At 46.4% G+C, this 14,311-nt stretch overlaps 1 protein-coding gene and 1 long non-coding RNA gene across 2 annotated transcripts in view; one reads left to right on the top strand and one right to left on the bottom strand.

Moving 5' to 3' along the window:
* Positions 1–14,311, top strand: part of KCNJ6 (potassium inwardly rectifying channel subfamily J member 6) — a 147,221-nt gene that overhangs the window by 72,600 nt on the left and 60,310 nt on the right. The window lies entirely within an intron of this gene.
* Positions 2,864–9,624, bottom strand: LOC148184763 (uncharacterized). The gene is made up of 3 exons (XR_015774799.1): positions 9,508–9,624; positions 3,212–3,314; positions 2,864–2,990 (listed from the first exon to the last, which is right to left on the bottom strand). It is a non-coding gene; the product is annotated as an uncharacterized LOC148184763 (long non-coding RNA).

Raw genomic sequence — 14,311 nt, 5'->3', positions numbered from 1 at the left:
AGAAGCTAAATTCTGCTTTTCATTATTAGGGCATGAACAGCAATTCTTCTCTTGGCTCAGTTCAGACAAACACCCAGAGAATCTGTGGCTGCTGGAAGTGCCCAAGGCCAAGTTGGACAGAGCTTGGAGCGCCCTGATTTAGTGGAAGGTGTCCCAACCCAAACCATTCCATGATTCTATGAAGTTTTCCAACCAGGAAGGTTTTATTTGCAGTGGAGGCAGCTCTGAGCAGAAGGGGAAGGGCAAAGAGGGGTCACAGCTGCCCAGCACAAACACAGGAACCATCTCCTGGCAGATGTGGGACCAGAGGTGCAGAGCTCTGTATTTGTGCCACAAAAAGCCCTCGGGGATGTGCCAAAGTGCCATTAACTGCTCAGAGAGCACATCCACAGGAGCTGCTCTCACTGCCTTCAGTCAGAAATGCCCTGGGGTGATCCTTTCATTGAATTCCCAAAGACTGCTCAGGCACAAGGAGAGGTTTTTAGTGTTCCTTTGCGGGGAGTGAGGGGTTTGAAGGCAACTCAGAAATAGCACTGAGTCTCAGGCTGCAGAGCCAGCAGACAATACAGCTCAGTGGGACTGGCACTCACTGACAAGGGGATGTTACATCAGGAAAATCCAGAATTTCTCCTTCCCTCTTAAGTATGAGCATTCAAACAGCCTGATCCCCCTTTCCTTCACGGTGCTGCAACAACTCAGTGCTTGAAGAGCCCAGGGTTGTGACAGTGCCAGCTCATAGCAAGAAGTATTTCTGAAGGAAAGCAGAGGTTTTATCTCTTCTAGCTGGGACTGAGTGAAATCTGTCGCTCACACAAGCGGAGCTGTTGAAGCGCCACACCGGCACCAAGGATAGACAAGTAGAGATCCAAACCAAACCTTGCCCCCAAGCACCTCATGGTGTTCGGCAGAGCAGCTCCTGCAATTGAATCGGTGCCCACAAAATGTAAATAAAACTGATCTGTTAAGTTACAGCTCCAAATGTATCAAGGAACCCGCTGAGCCTAATAAAATGGGCATAAAATTCAGCATATGCTCTTGCTTGCCACGAGCAGTAATATTAATACATCCATTATATTTGATTTCAGTGTTCCAAATTGTTGAATTAACAGCATCTTGTACCTGGTTTTATTAGGAGAAGAGTAATATGCATATGGGCATGAACAAATGGATACAAAGAGAGATTTACATGGACGGACAGATATGGAATTTTCCCAGAGATAGAAACTAAAGACAAATAAATGCCTGACACTCCCTCCCTCTGGAGGAATAGACAGAAAGAGCCTGTAAAATTTCCCCAAGTTTCCCTGACAAGAGATATCAAGAGGACCTCAGATCCCTGGGAGTCTTCATCTGTTGGTTATTACCAAAACACTGATTCAGCCACTGAGAAAAAGGTCCCTAGAAAAAAAATGCAACCACCACATTTTGTGAGGGGGTTTTGGGTGTGTCATTTTTGTGACACTTACCTGCTGGCTTAAAAAAAAAAAAAAAAGAAATAAAAACAAGACCATCAAACTATGTCACATAACCATTAGTTATTTCTTCCTTTGTTCACCTTCTAAAATAAAATTAGTCCTTTATTCCTATCGTCTTCATCTATTTTAGTGATATATGATCTTCATATGCAGGGCAGTTTGGTGTCTTGTTTTCATTGCTGTCACTGAGATATTTTCTAATCCTTCTATTTCAAAATATCCCATTTTTCATTAAATGTCACTTGGATTGTGTCATCGAGAATGCACTTTTAATAATCTGCATTTTAGAGCTAAATCAAGCTCGTGCATATATTCCATTTTCCTTCCATTCAGGGCCCTTATGGCTTTCCAGGCTGTGGTTTACTCTCAAACATTGTCATGATCTTTGCAATGGGAACACAGGAGCTCAGGCTGCAGATCAATCCTTGGGAATTGCTCCATGAAAGGAGCAAACTCTTTCCCAGCTTCATACAAGAGCCAGCAAATGAGAATTGAATCAGTAGTCCTCGAAATTCCTTTACAAGAATCAATTCTCCCCATTTTCCTGCCTCCCTGAAATATGATCAAATAGAAAACTTTCCTGTAGCACCATCAAGCGCTGTCTGCTTGGAAAATCCACCCGTGTTCCTTACCAAGGAACTGAATTTTAGCCTTTCCTTGACGTTTGCCAGCTGTTTCCCTTTGCCTAACATTTTCCAGGGGGCATGTAATGAAACATCAACACTGACACTTCACTCCCAGTGCTGGGTTAGAAAGCTTCTCTTCCAAGGTTTCTGCATAGGTTAAAATGTCCATTTTGGGAATCTGGGTTAGGGAGCTCTGGAGAAAATCCTTTCCCTCCACTGCCAACAGAAAGAATTTGGGGAGATTGGCATCCAAGCTGGAGAAGCCAAGGTTTGCTTTTATCTCTGTCACCCTTAGAGGTAAAAAAGCTTTTAAAAATTATTCTTATCCTTCCTAATCAGCTCCAGAAAATTTGGAAAGCTGTGGCCAAACATACAAAAAGCCCTGTAGTTTGCAGCTTTCTAGGCAGGATATTCAGAGTTGTCCAGCCATTTATTGTGACAGAAAAAGAAGCTCCATATGGGAAGCTAATAACAAAGAAATCGAGTCGTTACCTCTAATATATTGTCAAGTGAAAATAATTTCCTTTACTAAATAAACTCTAAAACCTTTAAATATGAAGTTTGCTCCCAAGGGCCTTGGTAGGTACAAAATACAGACCTCGATGCTGTGCAAGCACTGGTCAGGATGAGCTGAAATATCCCTGGCTTATTAATCACAAATCCCAAACACAGCTGCTGAGAAGAAAATTAACTCCATCCCAGTCAAAACCAGTCCAGAGAGCCACCAGTGCAGTTTGCTGTGGGCCAGCCAGAGGAGGGGAAGGGGAGGCTGTGAGGGAAATCCCAATCCTTGCAGGAAACAGGAATGTAGTGGTGGAACAAGGAGAGCCTGTTGAGCGTGGTGCACTCAGCCCACGGGATCTCCAGGATGTGTCATCTTCTAGTGGTGCTGAAAGTGGAATGCAATACAAGAACTGTTTTCAAAAACTGAAAAATACTTCTGGTAAAAGCCTTGTGGTACTTAGCATGTTTTGCAAATGCAGTGCAGCACTCTCTGTGTGCTGGGATTTGTATCGCAGCAAATTAAGGTTTCTGTTCCAATTAATATCCAACCTCCCCCTGCACAGAGAGGAAGAGACTACTGAGGAAAAAATTGTGCTGAGAGCTCACCTAAATAATACAGAAGGAAACACAGCAGCTGCTGTGACTCCACACCATGAGCCAAGGAAGACCTGTGTGTGTCATTTTCCCAGTAGTCTTTTCCTGAAGAGCCCTTTAAAAAAAAAAGATCTTTTAAGAGTTTTGCAGCCTGCTGGCTGAATCCTTCAGCAGTCATCAGGGTTGGCTTATTTCATGTGAAAACACATCAGGACTTCTTTGTAAGTCTAACTGTTCCAGGGAGGAGGATGCAAAGTGACATCCTTTGGGTGACACACATTGGATCAGGACGTGGCTGTCTCGACTCACACAGCCAGGAATTCCATTTCAATAACACAGGTTGCATCACAGCCTGACGCAGAGGGTGAAAGGAGAAGGCACAGGACTGAAGGGCAACATCAATTCCCTAAATTATCCTCCTCTTTTGACACAGAGCAAAAGTGTATTTTGCAGTTTTCACCCCATTTGTTGTTGCACTGATTTCAGAGCAGAGTCCCCTCCTTCGAGTTTGTCACCCAGCCACTTTCTGCTTTCCTCCCAAGCCACACTTACTGACTGGGAGGTGAAATGTCTGGTTTCTGTGCACAGGAGCTTAGCCTCAGGTCCTGTGAGAGCTGGGAAGTGGGCACAACCTCAGCTGCAGCAAAATATTTCCTTTAGTGTCCAAGATTTGTTCAATGAGGTAAAACCAAGGGCTGGGCAGAAGGAAAAGCTGCTGATTTCTGAGCTTGTCAGCTCCTTGGGAACCGATGTTCCTGTTCATGGAAAGCTGGGGATCTCCTTGAGGAATGCTGTGCCATCAGCCCTGCCCTCAGGCTGGAACAATCTGGAGTCTAAAAGGCCTCCTCCTCCTTTTATTCAATAATCACCAATAAAAGATGGAATACAGCCTCCACACCCTCATAAGATTTATTATTAGAAGGGAAGAACCATTTTCAGGATTTTCCAAGTTTAGGAGGATCAAGATGATTCTCAAACTTGGAAAGGATGGCTGGCTCCATCCCTGCATTAGTCAGGTCAGTGCCAGACCATGCAGCTCCCTCAGAGCATCACAAGACTTTCAGGGAGAAGGAAAAATCCCAAGAGCTAAAACCAGGAGAATGGAATCAATTTTTCAAGCTGACTGACAAGGCCAACAGGATTGTCCACTGAGTGACACCAGACAAATCTATTTGGCTTTCCAACTCAGGGAAATAATCTCCTGGCCATGTAAATCAGTGCTCTGCTGTCCAAGGGGACACTGCTGGAACAGGGATGTTTGCAGAACCAACCAGTGCTGGATGACCTCAAAGATGTGCTTTGGAACAGATCCTTCCTCATTTTAAACAGCAATTTACAGCATGGGAGAGGTGCAGAGGGAAGATTCCCAGAATGGTCTGGGCAGGAAGGGACCTTAAAGATCCTCCAGTGCCACCCCAGCCATGGCAGGGACACCTCCCACTGTCCCAGGAGCTCCCAATGTCCAGCCTGGCCTTGGGCACTGCCAGGGATCCAGGGGCAGCCCCAGCTGCTCTGGCAATTCCATCCCAGCCCCTGCCCACCCTGCCAGGGAACAATTCCTGCCCAAGATCCCAAGATCCAGCCCTGCCCTCTGCCACTGGCAGCCATTCCCTGGCTCCTGGCCCTGCAGCCCTTGGCAATTGTCTCTCTCCAGCTTTCCTGGGGCTCCTTCAGGCCCTGCAAGGCCACCCTGAGCTCAGCCCAAAGCTTCTCCTGGCCAGGCTGAACAATGGCAGCTGGGCCAGCCTTTCCTGCCAGCAGAGCTGCTCCATCCCTCTGCTCATCCTGGAGCCTCCTCTGGGCTCTCTCCAGCTCCAGGTACCCCCTGTGCTCAAGAAAACTGACCTCTTCTCTCAGGGATTTTTTTCCTTTTACCTTCAGCTCAGCTCTGTCCATTCATGTCCTTCATATAACTCCAACATTCCAAGTCCTCAAGAGCAGAAAGAAGTAGGGCAGACCAGGAGTTAAACCCCAGAGTCTCAACTCCGGCTAAAAAACAGAAGATCTCCTGAAAATCATTCCCTCCTTTGCCATCCCTTGTCCCGTTCCTGAAGAGGAAGCAAATCCCAACCAAAAGCTGTGAGTGTGGCTGCAAAATGAGTCTGAAGTGGGATGTGTTCTGTCACCACCAAGGCACAGCTCTCTTGTGGAGATTTTGGCTTCCTGCAGAAAGATAACCTTTCTTTTCCCCCGAGGGTCCCAAGTCTAAAACGTTCAGTGCAAAGAAAGGGCTTCCATTGCTTCTGTTTCAGGATTAGCAGTGAACTCAGGCTCAAAATGATTTATAAGCATAATCTCCAGCAAATGTTTAACTCTCAGAGTGCTAAGTGCTGACCTGGGAGAAAATCACTCATTTTGCTCTCGCCTGCTGTTGTCCTGTTGGTTCCAATCTCTGCTCTACAAACAGAGGAAACTTAATTCGGTTGCCTTTGAAATTAAACAGCTATATCAGACTTAGCACTTGGAAACTACAGGAAGGCATTAGTCAATGGGTTTTAATTATTCACATTTTCTCCTCGCTCCCTCCTCATTTTCCTCCAAGTGATCAAAAGCCAAGCTGCTCTCTGTCTCGTGGAATATCAAGCAAATTTTCTCATTTTCTGCAGGTATCAGTCATGATCTCACCCATGTGAGCAGATGAAATCTGCTGCTGCAATGAGATCTGAGGTGCCCCAGAGACCTGGCTGAGGGAGAAATAACCCACGTGGGTATTCTGGGGGCAGCAGTGCACATTTCTACAGTTCTGACTGTGCTCTGCAGCATCTGGGAAAATCTTTGCAAGGGCAGGATGAGTTTTCATCCCAATGTGGACCTAAAGTCCCCTAAACCTCACAGATTAAATCAAATAAATCCATCTAGAACAGACCAAGATACCTGCACATCACATCTCCAGCTCTTCTCACTTGACAGTGATATTCAAATATTCAAATTTTATATCCCATGGAAACGTTAGACTCGATGATCCTGGAGGTCTTCTCCAACCTTAATGATTCTATGTGAAAATAAACAACTTCCCAGCAAACCATGGTAGAACAAACCGTGTTTCTGCAACTAGCAGAGGTTTTCATTGCATGTAAAAGTTTTGTTCTCATTATTCTTAACAAAAGTGCTTCTTTTGGTTAACTAAAAATACATTTCAACAGTTGTCACTGCAGATAAAACACTGGTAAGTCACACTGACAGAAAAACTTCTCAAGACAACCTGAGAACAAAACTCCTGCAATTTAATTTCTGCCCTCAGAAGCAGAACATCGCCAAATTCCTATATAATCCATGAAGAGGATGATGAACTGTCAAAATAACACCAAACAAAACCTAATTAAAGACATAACTTAGTGTTGATGTGCACTTTAGTGATGGGAACACAGAGGGAAGTTAGAACCTTGCCTTTAAGTGTTAAGGCTTTTTTTTTTCCTTTTCACTTGATATTTGGAAGCCTCAGCACAAAATACAGATTTTTTTCTGGGTTGCTGTCACTTGGCTGTGACTCTCCTCTCTGCAGCAGAAAGACAGAGCAGGGTGACAGGGCTCTAAAAGGAGAAATAAAGGGAATTTTGTGAACTTGGAGCACCTCCCAGTACCTAAAGGAGCTTCAAGAGAGCTGGAGAGGGATTTTTCACAAGGGCACGGAGTGAAAATGCATGGGGAATGGTTTTAAACTGAAAGAGGGCAGGGCTGGATGGGATCTTGGGCAGGAATTGTTCCCTGGCAGGGTGGGCAGGGGCTGGGATGGAATTGCCAGAGCAGCTGGGGCTGCCCCTGGATCCCTGGCAGTGCCCAAGGCCAGGCTGGACATTGGGAGCACCTGGGACAGTGGGAGGTGGCCCTGCCATGGCAGGGGTGGGATGGATGATTCTTCCCACCCAAACCATTCCATGATTCTGTGAAACAGGAGCCATTCATGACAGGTGCTCACTGGTGGTGAATCATCATGGAAGAAGAGCAACTTTTCCTGACCAGACACATCTCTAAAACTTCTAAAACAAATTCCATTTTATCAGCAAAAGAGTGCATCAAAATATTGTTTCAACAGCAGGGAATTTTTCAGTCTGAACCTGCCCACCACCTTCTTCTCAAAGCTTCTTAGTTTCTCTTCCTTCATCCTTCCCAATTGTTTGGACAGGTACCAGAAAGACCTTCAGGCAAGGAGATGGATGTTGGACTCTGCTTCATTTCCTTCTGCACTGCACAGATTTCCTTCATTTTGCAGCTGCTAAACAGAGGGGAAAGGTCTCACTTTGCCCCTTCTCTTGAGCAGCTTGAGGAGGATACTGTGACACTGCTGACTGATATTTGTGCTCCATTCCACTTTAAAACAGAGAGCAAGAGCTGCACATTCCCCAAATTCGGGAATAACCGCCCTAAACCAACCCATTGGCAAAAAGCCACGTCATGCTCTGAGCTGCAGCTCCCTTGAAGAGGTTGAATCCTCTTTTCTCCCCTTTCTCATCATTAAATAGGGAACTCTCCCTTTTTCTCTCTCTCTGCCTCTTCCCAGTTTAGATCAGCACGCTTCCATTTTCATTTTCCGCCATCTCTGAGTCGTGTGGCCCATGGGAAACCTCGAAAGTGAAGAAGGGACAGCAGAAATATCTCAGCAGCCTCAATCACAGTCACCCTTTGGAAAGGTCAGATAATTGGAGCTGCTTCATTAGAAAGGGGCACCACTGGGAGAGCCAAGCAACACTAATGAAACCTTGGGCGTTATCCTGCACTGATTAAGCACTGCTTAAAGTCTCCAAATTATGGAGAAAGAAGGAGCTCAGGGAAGCCCAAGGGAGCAAAGGAAGTCAGCAAGGCAAATAAATTTGCAGGGATTTTATCACACTAAACAGAGCTGTTCTGTTAGGGAAGTGGCAAAGAGAAATATGGAGCAACATTAGGAATTTTCCAGCATCTGACAATTCACCCTCATTAGAAAAATTAAATTAATTCAGCACATGCAACAATACTTTTATTATCTTCATCTCCCTTTCCTGCAGGAGAAAAGGAAGCTCACATCTCATGATTGTTTTCTAATTCAATCTCCCATCACCCAAAGTTCTTCACTTCATCCTTCTTCCCGCATTTCCCAAATTTTGGCCGTATTTACATATCAATCACACCTTGCACATCAAAATATCATTTTCCTACTTGAAAATAATTTGTATCAGACAAAAGCTATTAATATACAATTAAATAGAATGAAAATGCAAAGCTAATGGCTATCTTATCTTAATCTGCTGGCTTTGTTTTCAGAAGGCACTGTGAGAATAAATGAGGTGGCTCCTCATTGAAGTACTTTTGTGGGTTATCTTTGAAGATTTGATTTCTGCCTTTTGCACATTGTCGAGGTTGAACTCATTATTTAGAAGAAGAGTTTTTAGGGTGTTTATCATGCTCTGAATAAACTGAATAATAAAGCACTCCCACAAGTGTTGTTAAGAGACTCAGCTGCACCAGCAGTGTCTTTCACCTCTGAAGGAGCGCTCGTCACGTTTCCAGAAGGCCTGGTTATAGCAATCCACACTCAGCTCTTCCCTGTCAAAGGCAGCTCCATGGATCACAAAGGAAAATTTTGGGTCAGCTCACCTCAGAGCACCGTATAGACCTGACACTTGGATTTTCCAATGTATCACCGAATCCCAGAATTGTTTGGGTTGGAAAGGACCATCCTGTTCCACCCCAGCCATGGCAGGGACACCTCCCACTGTCCCAAGTGCTCCCAATGTCCAGCCTGGCCTTGGGCACTGCCAGGGATCCAGGGGCAGCCCCAGCTGCTCTGGCAATTCCATCCCAGCCCCTGCCCACCCTGCCAGGGAACAATTCCTGCCCAAGATCCCAAGATCCAGCCCTGCCCTCTGCCACTGGCAGCCATTCCCTGGCTCCTGGCCCTGCAGCCCTTGGCAATTGTCTCTCTCCAGCTTTCCTGGGGCTCCTTCAGGCCCTGCAAGGCCACCCTGAGCTCAGCCCAAAGCTTCTCCTGGCCAGGCTGAACAATGGCAGCTGGGCCAGCCTTTCCTGCCAGCAGAGCTGCTCCATCCCTCTGCTCATCCTGGAGCCTCCTCTGGGCTCTCTCCAGCAGCTCCAGCTGCTCCCTGGGCTGGGCCCCAGGGCTGGGGCAGCATGAACCTGGTGATTTGTTCAGATTTTAGAATTATTGAGTTTTAAGGTCTGTGAAGATGCCAGAAGGAATGCAAGTCATTGGCATTTGGGTTTTATTAATGCCAGAGTGTCAGCCAGGTGACATCCCTGTGGAGCAGGAGGACTGAGCCCAAAGTTCATCACCCTCTGAGCAGCATCCTCCAGGACTGGCCCCTGTCACTCACCAGGAGCTCTGGTCACCTGCAGCAGCCTCTCATTTGGAGGTTTCTCTCAGCTCAGAGGCTGCTCCAGGCCAGCAGGCTGACAGGCAGCTCGGGCTGCTGTGACAGCTAAAATCTTCATTTGGCACCTCCTCACTTGTGGCTCCCAAGCCAGTACATTCTACACTTCTGCTTGCAGCCCGATATTTTACCCTCTGCTAATACAAATTTCTTCAGGCTAAAAGAGAGACAAAATACGCTATTGTTGCTTGTCTGGGGGCAAGCAAATATTTGGGCTTTGTGCCCTAATCCCTAATCTAGCTTTGGGCAAACACAAGGAGTTAGGGACACCTCTTCCTCCTCACAGTGGATTTAAACATGGCCAAATTAACCTAATTAGAGTTCCCAGCTGTACCACCTATTGTTAAAGCTGCCTTGTAATTTTCATTACAGCAACGTTTTCAGCTTGTTTTAACTCCCATCAGAGTCACTGCTTGGGCTGAAATCTTCCATGCTGAGGGTCAGCTTCAGGCAAAATATTTTACTGGATGTAGCAGGGAGAAAAGAAGAGAAATCAGGAAATGTGCCTGTTCAGAAGGTAGAGGAAAACTTTGCCTTCCCACCTGCTAGAGCACATTAATTATGGAGGATCAATTAATTAAACACTGACACCATCTCTTGTTTCCATGGGCCCTGTCTCGTTCACTGCAAATATCAGCAGTGCTCGGTTGACCAGAAGATGGGCAGGATTTTGTTTTATTCTCATTATTCAGTGTGGCTTTTCACTCTTTTTCTCGAGGACCATTTACCCACAGCTCAGCAGAGAGAATTACTGACTCCCTCGTGGGCTCTGCCACACGGCCACAGCCAGACAAAGGCAAACTGACAGAAATTTGCTCTGTGTTGCAGAGCCTGACCTTAGTAATAAACTCAGTGGAACAATAGATAATTGAGTCAGGCTTGAATGCATGACAGCCAAAAGAGAAATGGCAGTAGATAATTATATTACCAAAGAATATCCCTCTCTCAATTAACACCCAGGTCCACTTAATGGTTCAATTATACTCCAAATAGTTGGTTACATTAACTAAAATCATGCGGGTTTTGCATCCTCTGGCCTCCTCCCTCTTAATATCTTTTTCCTCCCTATAATAAAAATAATTTGGGTGGTGACTCTGCAGCTTGTGCTGTTCATGGTGGTGCCTGCAGCAGCCTCTGCTGAATTCAACAAGGCAAGATAGAGTTGAAGGAGGGGAAATCACTCTACCTATGCAGTACAGATATAAAACCAGATCTGTTTTCAGCCCCTCCTGGGGCTCCAGCCCCTTCCCAGCTCCGTTCCCTGCCCTGGACACGCTCCAGCCCCTCCAGGGCTCTCCTGCACCAGCCACAACTGGAGCCAGCCCTCGAGGGGCCTCTCAGAGCCAGCACAGAGGGACAATCCCTGCCCTGCTCCTGCTGGACACACAATTCCTCACCCAGCCCAGGGGCCAGGGGCCTCTTGCCCACCTGGGCACCCCTGGGCTCGTGTCCAGCCCCTGGCACCGACACCCCCAGGGCTTTTCCAGCTTTTCCAGCCCCTCTGCCCAGCCTGGAGCTCCAGGGGGTTGTTGGAATCCAAGTTTTGTTATGCTCTGCATATTCTGATCTTTCATTCTCTTCCTATCAAAGATGTCCCAATAGAATGACGTGTGCCATCAGACATCCAGCAATTTACCCAAGGAAAAATCCCACCAAAGCCCCATCCCTCTCCTTTTCTTCCATAAAACCATTTTCAAGCCTGTGTTCCTGTATTTTACAGGCCCATGCAGGGCCTTCCTTGCACTGATGCACTTCAAGGAGACAACTGAGGCCTGGTAAAAAGGACAGCAAGGAGAAGAACAGAGTTAGAAGGTTTTTCCAGAGACACCCTCCTGCTTTCATTAAAGAAAGCTCCCCCTCCCCAACAGTCCTGCAAGAGAGCAAAAGAAACAAAAAACTGACTGTGGAAAAGGAAATCGTGTAATTGGCAAAGATCTGCATCATTCAGGCACTGTCCGGGGATGAGGCAGCCCCAGGGAGGTCAAGGGGAAAGAAAGAGGGATCTTTTGCATTTGAAAGAACAAGCACTGTGCAGGTCACCCTTCTCAGTAAACCAACAGCTTCACATCAGCAAGAAACACAGATTATTCTGTGCTGGAAGGAGGATTTTTTTTCCTGCTTTCTCTCTTGCTTTTAAGGCCAGAAGAGACCAAAGGTTCCGTGTAACACTTGCAATAATATTTCATCCAGTTACCCCTGTAGGGAGGTTATTGCTTTGCTAATATATTCCTCCTACACTCCATTTCCAAACTAAAAGAGAGTGTTTCTGCCTATAAGCATGTTTGTTTGGTTGGGTTTGACCCCAATTATGTGAGTTGATCTATTAGAAGATATAATTACCTTCCACAGGCAGTGTGGAGTCACTTTACCTCCCATGTGAGCGTAACCAGGAGCAGTTTCCTACCCTGTTAAAAATAAGCCACTCCTTTCTTGTTTAGGTTTCTTTCAGGGCTCCAGTCCTTGGCAGTCCCTTAAATTTCTTCCTGTTTCTCATTCTGATTCGTATGCAAGTCCAAAACAAAGTTGCCAGTATTATGAGCAAAGGAGAAATACATCTGAGCACTATCTCAGAATGACAGAGACACAAAAAAGCAACAAACCCCCAGAATAGAAATCCAGCTTTTTTTTTTTTTTTTTTGCTGAAGTGTTCCTTTCCGTGCCCACATGTACCCACAGCTCCTCATTTTCCCGTGCATCTCATCCTTCCTTGCACCTGTCTCAGCTTTCAAGCCCAGCACTTCACAAGGAAGATGTGCCTGACAGCACATTTGTAAGGGCTGGGGGATAAAGGGGAAGCTTCCTCAGGGTGTCTGCAAGCTGCTTTTTCCCCTCCAGGAACCATTCCCTGCTTGGCATCAGCGCTGGTTTTGTCATCCCTCCCTGCTCCCTCCTCCTGGCTGAGGGCAGTGAGCCATTTCCAGAGGGCAGGGAGGGGGCTCGTGCACAGTCTCTGTCTCAGGAAACAAATGGGCAGGATGTGGAATAGATCCCAGGAGAACCCTAATCAAACAAACCCTCCATATGCTGGAGGAACGTAACATTAAACTCATTTTGAAGGAGCAGCACAGCCCTTCCCTATTAACGCACAATAATAAGGCTCCATCCCAGTGTGGGTTCTGCAGGGTTTTGTTTTCTCCCCCCAACCACCGCAATGTTTGAAGCACTTCTTAAAAATAACAAAAGTGGGGAAATTACATTCATGGGTTTCTGCTTCAAATATTTATATGTTTTTACAAAAGTTGGGGGGAGGAGTCCTGGGGTGTAGATATATATATATGCAAATAAACATCTGGGAACTGATGGAGCCACTGAATGCAGGAAAGTTTGGGCAATCAAAGAGGATGCACAAAGATGTGGACACAAAAGGAGAGAATACATCTTTCCCAGGAAAAGATGGGAGAAAGGAGAGCAGGCAGGCAGCAGGCAAAGGAAGGAGTTGTGTTATTCAGCAAAGGGAAGCCTTGTCAGGTCAGACAGTTGGCACAAGGAGAACAGCAAAATAAAACAGGAAAGTATTGAGGCTCTGCATTCTGGAGGGAGATTTCACTGCTTCCCAGGACAATGTGCAGTGCAGAGTGCCAGCCCTGGGCAGAAAAACCTTCCCTCCCTCATTCCTTCCTTATCTTCCTTCCCTCTTCCCTCCTTCCTCTCTCACCCAGCACTTGGGTCTGCAGGCCACAGAAACCAAGAGCTCACAGCCCTCCCTCCACTTGTGTCAAGCAGCCAAAAACCAGCAACCAGTGAAAGAAAATCACTTTTTAACAAAATTCAAAACTCCCCTGATAGCACCAAGTGAGCAACCTTCAGACTTGACCCTAGAAGACATTGAGCATTGGCTGACTTTTACCTCTGGACGCAGACTGGGAAGTTTGAGTTTGAGGCTATTGGGAAAAATTTCTTCATGAAATAGGTGGTCAAGCACTGGGACTGGTGGCCCAGGGCAGTGGCTGAGTCACCACAGAGTCACAGAATGGTTTGGTTACCCATAGCTGAGGCTTCATAAAGGGAAGGCTTCCTGCCATGGCTCCAGGCTGATCCTTAGGCTTTCCCTTCCTAAAGCCTCACCTATCAGGAACAGTTTGGGTTGGAAAGGGCCTTGTGGATCATCTAAACAGAATTGTTTTGTCAGCCTAGAGAAGGCTTCAGGGTGACCTCACTGTGGCCTTCCAGGACCTGAAGGGGACTTCACAAGAAGAATGGAGAGAGGGACTGATTTGCAAGGGATGGAGTGACAGGATGAGGGGGAACAGCTTCAAACTGACAGAGATTGGGATTAGATGGGATATTGGGAAGGAATTGTCCCCTGGGAGGGTGAGGAGGCCCTGGCACAGCTGTGGATGCCCCTGGATCCCTGGCAGTGCCCAAGGCCAGGCTGGACACTGGGGCTTGGAGCAGCTTGGGACAGTGGAAAGTGTCCCTGACATAGCAGAGGTGGCACTGGAGGATCTTTAAGGTCCCTTCCAACCCAATCCAAACCATCCCATGATTCTGTGATGTCTCTCCCAGCTGTCTCTCCCTGCAGTTTTTCTCACTCCCAGCTGTCTCTCCAGGGCTCCCTGTCCCTGTAAAATAGTAAAAGTAAAATAAAAGTAAAAAGTAAAAGTAAAATAAATTAGAACATAAATAGAAATAGAAATATTAGAAATTAGAAATTAGAAACTGTCCCATGGCAGTTTGCAAATCCTGCTGCAGAAGGAGACTGGGAAGAGCTGCTTTGTTCCAGTGGTTGCAGAGCTGTGGGAAAGGC

This window comes from Pseudopodoces humilis, chromosome 2, assembly GCF_049639895.1.
Source record: "Pseudopodoces humilis isolate 2021_Gansu_Grassland_sample_001 chromosome 2, ASM4963989v1, whole genome shotgun sequence".
Lineage (NCBI taxonomy): Eukaryota > Metazoa > Chordata > Aves > Passeriformes > Paridae > Pseudopodoces > Pseudopodoces humilis.
The sequence above is the reverse complement of the archived record's forward strand: the minus strand, read 5'-3'. Positions and strand labels throughout refer to the sequence as shown.